The sequence below is a fragment of the Micromys minutus genome (genome assembly GCF_963924665.1).
Source record: "Micromys minutus genome assembly, chromosome: 28".
NCBI lineage: Eukaryota > Metazoa > Chordata > Mammalia > Rodentia > Muridae > Micromys > Micromys minutus.
In genome coordinates, this window is record NC_137963.1 from 732,321 (window position 1) to 739,589 (window position 7,269).

Genomic DNA, 7,269 nt, shown 5'->3' on the forward strand with positions numbered 1-7,269 from the left:
GCTTCAGAAACAACCCCTGGAGACAGTCAGTCAGATGGACAGACAGACAGATGAATGACAGACAGTCAGTCAGATGGACAGACAGACAGATGAACAACAGACAGACAGACAGACAGTCAGACAGACAGACAGGTGGACAGACAGACAGACAGACGAACAACAGACAGACAGACAGTCAATCAGACAGACAGGTGGACAGTCAGACAGACAGACAGACAGATGTACAGACAGACAGTCAGACAGTCAGTCAGTCAGACAGACAGTCAATTAGACAAACAGGTACCCAATGTTTATAGACAGGATTCAAAGTGGTCTGTATAGAAGTGACTCTTAGTCCTAAATTCCCATGTACCTCAGGTCTCTGTAGGTTTGTCATCTTGGATTTCTAGATCTGAACAGACTTATATTCATGAGGAAATGAGAAGCTCCTTGTCTCGTGGACAAAATCCTTTCACCAGTGGTTTTTCCCATCACCAACCTGCTTATGATCTTTTTCTCTTTTTAGGCAATTGCTCAGAATTGAGGTGACCCATGAGGATAGAGAGATTGCTGCAGAAGCTCAAAGAGAATGAAAGCAAGAGGGAAGGGGAGGAGAGGGGAAGAAAGGAAAGAGAAGAACAAACACGTTTGTTTGTGCTTTCCACAGGTACAGAGTAACATGAGATTGGATGTGTTATATAGCATCCTTGTGTGCCCAATTTTCAGTGACTGTTCCCAGCAGTCACTCCAACGTCTCTTAATGAACTAGGAAGAGCCAGAGAGCATAGGCCACTGGCTGTGAACACATTTAGGCCATAGGCTGGGTAGCAACTCAAATGCCAATTGTTACATCCTTCCATCCACATACCTTCCCATCACAAATGTGTTTCAGTTTCTCTCAGCTCACCCCTACCTAGAATAACAGCAAAACAGTACCAAGCACAGAGAGCCAGAAGGTAAAAGTGTGAAGAAGAGAAAGGGCCCCGGAGAGCAGAGGACAAAGGGAAAGTGGCCAAAATAGACATCCTTCACCCAGTCCAAATGACTGAAATATTTATAATTACATTTTGAAAAATAGTCTTTCTAAACAAGAAAAGCTTCAACACAATAGAACCTAAAATAATGTGAATCTGACCTTGAGGGAATTTGGCAGAGAGTACCAGTATCTGAGACAAAAGTAAAGTAAAAAGAAAAAAGAAAAAAGAAAAGAAAAAAAAAAACAGTTTGATGTAGAAAAGCCAAGACCATTCTTGAGAAATGGGAAGCCTAGGGCCAGATGGACACCAAAGGTCTCCCCATTCCCATGTGCCATGACATGGGCCTCCATAGTCCAGTGAGGCTTCATATGCCAACACAAGTTTAGAAAACAGAAACTTATAAGCAATGAATATTTCTAGATACGAACATAAATTGTATAATTCAAAGAATCTGTTCAGAGAAAACACCAAAGTCATAAGAACCAACATTCTCTTGATGGGAAGGCCTTCCCTGTCACCTCCTTCTTCTGGAGGCCAGCACAAGGGATCCTCTTATGGTCACCTCCTGGCTTTTCTTCTTTGTTTGTGGTTTCAGAATTTCTGTCTCTTTTTTGACTGTAGATGAATAAAAATCATGCTGCGTGTTTTCTTTCATGGCTTGCTTCTTCCAACCATATGTTGTGTGTAAGTAAACTGTACCATATTTATCCATTGTACCATTGAGGGAATTTTGATTTTCTCCTATGGAACATTTATGAAAATTTCTGCTATAAACTTCTAGCACATGTTACCTGCTGCACATGGTATCCCTGGGGCAGGGAAAGCGAATTTGCATCTACAGTTTTAATAGGACCTATTGGTTAGATGGTCTGAGAGCTTATAAAGCTTTGTAAGTTTTATTTAGTGTTAAATGTTTGAGAATAGAACAAAAACAAAAGGTTAACAATATTATATGATATACTGACACTATATATAATTCATTTTTCCATGTCCAGAAATAAAATTGTACTGAGATGCAGCCACCCTGTCTCTGGCTTCCTCTGTATAGTGCTGGAAGTGTAGTAGACTTGCCTTAGAACTCAGGTCCTGCAAACCTGCACTGCGTAAGCTTTTGCAAACACAGTGCTTGTAAAGTATTTTAACAAGAAAACTCAGGGCTCCTTAAAAAGAAAAAAGCTAAGACCTCCCAAAGGTTTCAGTATGATACAGAATAGTCAACCAATATGAGCCCCCTAAACACATTCACCTAACAGACAGTCCAAACATGACTACAGCCAAGCAACATGGGACCATTTAAACAAGGCTTTCTGCAGCCAATGTAGACCCAACATAGACCCAACCAGGGCTCTATACAAGGACGCTGCACATGCTCATGAAGGTGGCTCTGCCTAAAACACTGACCCTTCAGAGCAAAGATTTATTGATCCCTAGTCATGAAATTTGAAACATCTTAGTTTATCAGATCCCTGTCACATAGCAGGTACAATGCTTAGTAACTTCCATTGCTGCTCTGAATAGGCAGCTCCACCTGTGCTTTCCTGACCCCCACACATCCAGTCTAACATCTTCCCTCAAAATGTCAGATTTTCAGCAGCTGTCAGTTTACAACAATAGTTGACAGTGTTTGGCTGACACTGTGTACATTCACATCACCTTTGGGCATCAGGTATTTAAAAGCCACCGAGTAACAAAGACTGCTATGCAGTCCTCCAGCCAAAGGAGCTAAAGTGTACAAGTATTCCTTCTGGATCCCAAGTGAATTTCAGATTTATTATAGAAAATTCATCAAAAGCAAACAACAACAGAACCCAGCAGAACAGTTCACTGAAGGACAGAATTATACAGAGTAAATTTAGGGCAAGTTGGCTCAGGAGTAAGGGCACTTGCCACCAGGCTGACAAGTTGAGTTCTATCTCCTGGAACCCACGTAAGTAGATAGGAAGAACCAACTCCCCCAGTTACTCCTTGTCAGCGGTTCAGATGAATACAAAAGCTAGGCGCATGTGTACACAGACATCTGAACTCTGATGAACATATAAAGACTGAGTAAGGAAGGGTGTCTTTCCAACCTTGCTGCAGGAACAACTGGGAAGCCATATGAATACTTACACATTTCAAGTCATATCTTGCATTAGATACAAAATTTCACTCGAAATGAAATCTAGATTTCAATGTACAATATTAGATCATAAAAATTCTAAAAGAAAATTTATGGAGAAAATTCTTGTTGTTGTTAGATTAGGCAAATTGCCTTAGATGGAAACCAAAAGCACAATCCATAATTTTGACTTCATCAAAATTTTTTAAAAATCTGCTCTACAAAAGGCAATCTTAAAAGACTGAAAACAGAAGTCCCAGACTCAGAAAATATTGAAAATCAGATATGTGGCAAAGGCTTTGCAGGCACAGCATAAAACAGTAGAATTCAACAATAAGAACACATACACAAAGAACATAGACAGACAGATGCCTCAGCCAGGATGTTATAGAGACACAAAGATATACACAACACCATGTCCATACTGTTAGCCAAGAAGATAGTGGGACACACTGCATACTTACTGTAATCGCTATCCAATAAAAAGAAAGATGGGGAAGAGAAGGAGTGGGGAGTTTGAGTGTAATAAGTGTTGGCAAGCATGTAGAGAAATAGGAACTTCACTCAGCAGGCCAAAGAATGGTGCAGCCAGTCAATATGAGAAAACAGCATGACATTTCGGACAAAAAGAGACCAACCCTATGCCCAGGTATCCCTCAAAGAACTGAGAACATAAATTTGGATAGAAACCCAGATTGCCATTTTATGATATTCAAAAAGCGAACACAATCATCTTGTGACCAGTCACCAGATTATCTGTTTTCTATTGTACAGTGCAAAGCCACAGGAAAACATTACTGATGCACACAATAAACATTACTGGTGCTCACAATAATGTTGATAAGTATTGAAACAAGGAATGGGGAAAACAAAAAATAAACAATTTTTAAAAACTCACCAGTACATGCTTTGTGATTCATTTATCCAAAATGACTATAATGACTGAGATAACAAAACAAACAAACAAACAAACAAACATAAAACCAGGAGCTACAGATGGTTCAGTGGTTAAGAGCACTGGCTGATCTTCCAGAGGACTGGAGTTTAATTTCCAGCACCCACATGGTGGCTGACAGCCATCCATAATGGGATCTGATTTTCTCATCTGCATGAAGACAAAGCCCTCATAGGCACTGCAGGAATGAGGTTCCATGGGAGAAATGGTCACCAAGTGAAAACTTAACCAACCCATCCAAGTATGTGTAGCTATTGTGTGCTCCTTACCCTATTGCAATATGCTTTTTCTAAGAAAATGAAAATGGCGAGATTGAAAGAGTAAAGTTCCACAACAATGTGAGGGAAGAGAAATTAATCTACCCAAGGTTCAACTAGCAAAGGGTCCTGTCTACAATATACAGAGAATAGCTACAAGTCACTTAGAAAGAGACAGAAGAACCAACTGACCAGGACAAACTATTTAAGTAGATATTTATCAAGAGGTCATCTAAATGGACAAAAAGCAGATGAAATATGAACTGAACCTCTTTAGTTATTTGAAAATTGAAAATTCACAACACACTCTCATCTTACTCTATAGCAGTTTCTTGTTTGTTTGCTTTTGGTGTTTTTTTTTTTTTTTTGTCTTGTTTTGTTTTGTTTTTTAAATGTGTTGGTGAAGACAGAAAAATATTCAAGCTCATAGGCTGCTGCTAGCAGTGTGAGTCTAGGCATTTTGTAATCGATTCAGCATTATCTTTATCAAAGCTTACTGGCAAACTCCAAACTCAGAAGTTCTGCACACAGGTTTATGCCCTAAGCGAACATACATGCTCATACACTAGAAAACACAAAGGACACAGTTCACATCATTGTTATTGATATTGGCCCCATATTGGAAATGATCCAGAGGCTGTCTAGTGTAAAACAAATTGTGTATACATATACAATAGAATTTCACGTACAATGTTGCGAGGTGTGGGGAGGGATCTGTTATCAGCAACAGCAGGAGGGAGTCTCACATAAAATGTTGAATACAGTAATTCAGACACAAAAGGGAGCCATTGCATGTCTTCCCGAATATGTAACTTTGAAATCAGGTTGTATATGTTTGCATTATTAGAAATAAGGAGAAAGCTGAGTGTAGCAATTGTTAGAGAGCAGGAAGTGGTTGCTGGATTACCACTAATCCTCCATTTTGTTGTTTCCTGCTCTCTTTTCCTCTGATTCCTGACAGGATCTGTTTATGTAGCTCTCTGTCCTGCTAACTCAGCCTCCTTGGTGCTGGGATCACAGAAGCATGCCACCTACTCAGTAGTTTCTTTCTTAGCATGGGACTGAAAACTGGATAACCCCTCCCCCAATGCTCTCCCAGCTCCCACTGTGCACATTAAATGGAACAGGACTCCTTCCTTGCTATTTAATATTCTCTCGCATGGCTGCCTAACCGTCTAGTATTTATTCACTAACATATTTAGTTTATTCACTCGCTCATTCACTCACTCACTCACTCACTCATTCATTCATTCATTTGGGTGTAGACAATTGAGTGTAGGGCTCAGTACATGCTCGGCAAGGACTCTAGTGCTTAATTATATTTTCAGCCCACCTTGAACTCCTTCTTTAGAAATTGGATCTATGTTATTCATGGTAGCTTTAACCTTATTCTGCAATACAGGCAAGACTTGAGTTCACAATTCTCCTGTCAGCCTCCTGGACTGGGATTACTGAGATTACAGGCCTGCTATAGTCCTAGTTTTCCTCACCCTCCCCTTCTCTCTCTCTCTCTCTCTCTCTCTCTCTCTCTGTATGTGTGTATGTGTGTTTGTGTGTACATGCTCTTCTGTATACACGTGCTCGTGATCATGTGTGTCTCAGAGGAAACTCTGGGTGTCATTACCATTTATCTGCCCATCCTTCTAGAAGTTATCTCTTATTAGCCTGGAACTCGCCAAGTTGACTAGAGTGGACAATAGGCATCTGTCTAACTCCACCTCCCCACAACTGGAATTATAAGCAGCAGACACAGCACCTGGCTTTTTCAATCTTAATGTGGGCTCTGGAGGTCAAACTTACAAGGCAAGCATTTCATGGGCTGAACAATCTTCCGAGCCCCACTATCCCAATACTGGAGTACAGAATAGAAGACAAGGGCAGTCACCCAGATCTTACTCTTTAGAGGTTCAAAGACCTTGACTAAGCCTGTCTCTCTCTGTGTCTCCCTGTCTCTGTCTGTTTCTGTATCTCTGTCTCTCTCTGTGTGTCTGTCTGTCTCTGCCTCTGCCTCTGCCTCTCTCTCTCTCTCTCTCTCTCTCTCTCTCATGTGTGTTTGTGTGTTTCCCAGCCAGGGACTTATAGGTTCTAAAGTAAAGGAAATTTCCAAGCTTAACAAAGCTACCGTGATGGGTAAGGCTGGTGGGTGGAAGGTGACAGGTTATATGGTGGTGAAGAAAGATTTTATTGTGGTAAGAGCCAAAATTCTAGGACTATACAGTGATGGTTCATTTTTTTCTACAGACACAGCTGTTGGCTGAGGAATTTACTTTCTCACAGTTTTCTCATAGGCACAATGGAGCCAACAACTGGGAACTGGGTTTCCAGGAGAATTAGATTCAGAGGGTTCTGAGCCCTAAGGTGAGAGGGAGTATTCTTGGAAAGCAATGTGGCCTAAAGAGCATTTCCAGATCACTGCTCAAGCTATCCCTTTCTTATTTTCTTTGATCTATTCTGTTTTGGAAGAACTACACAGTCTCATGTCCCTTCTTTTGCTAAACACTTTTTGCCAGGTTTCCAGAATTTTCAGGTCATGTTCCTGACCTAACTAAACAGCCATGCTCCCAAAACAAAGGCACCCATTCCATACTTCTATTGGCTATATCTGTATTCTCCTCCCCATGCCCTCCCCATCCCAGGCCTCTTCACTATAGGCAAGGGTATCTTATCATGGGACCCTGCCATTTTATGTTGCCACTAGCCTCAGCTGTTGGACTGTTCTTGTTTTCATTCTGCCCCTGAGCAAGAGCCTGACATGGGGCGGACACACTAAACTGGTTTACAAAGGGCACTTGCTCAAGATGCTGTTAACCATCTAACCTTCCCAAAGATGACCTGGGAGTGATATGAAACAGTATGCTTGCTGACTGACTTCTGACCACAGCACAGCCTCCTTCAAACCCAGGCCTGTGTGGTCAGGGCACTAGTGGGACCCCTCTTACTATTCTTGCAGATGAAAGCTCTTTGCTAGGACCATTGGGTCAGCAGGCCCATATCTTGCAGTCT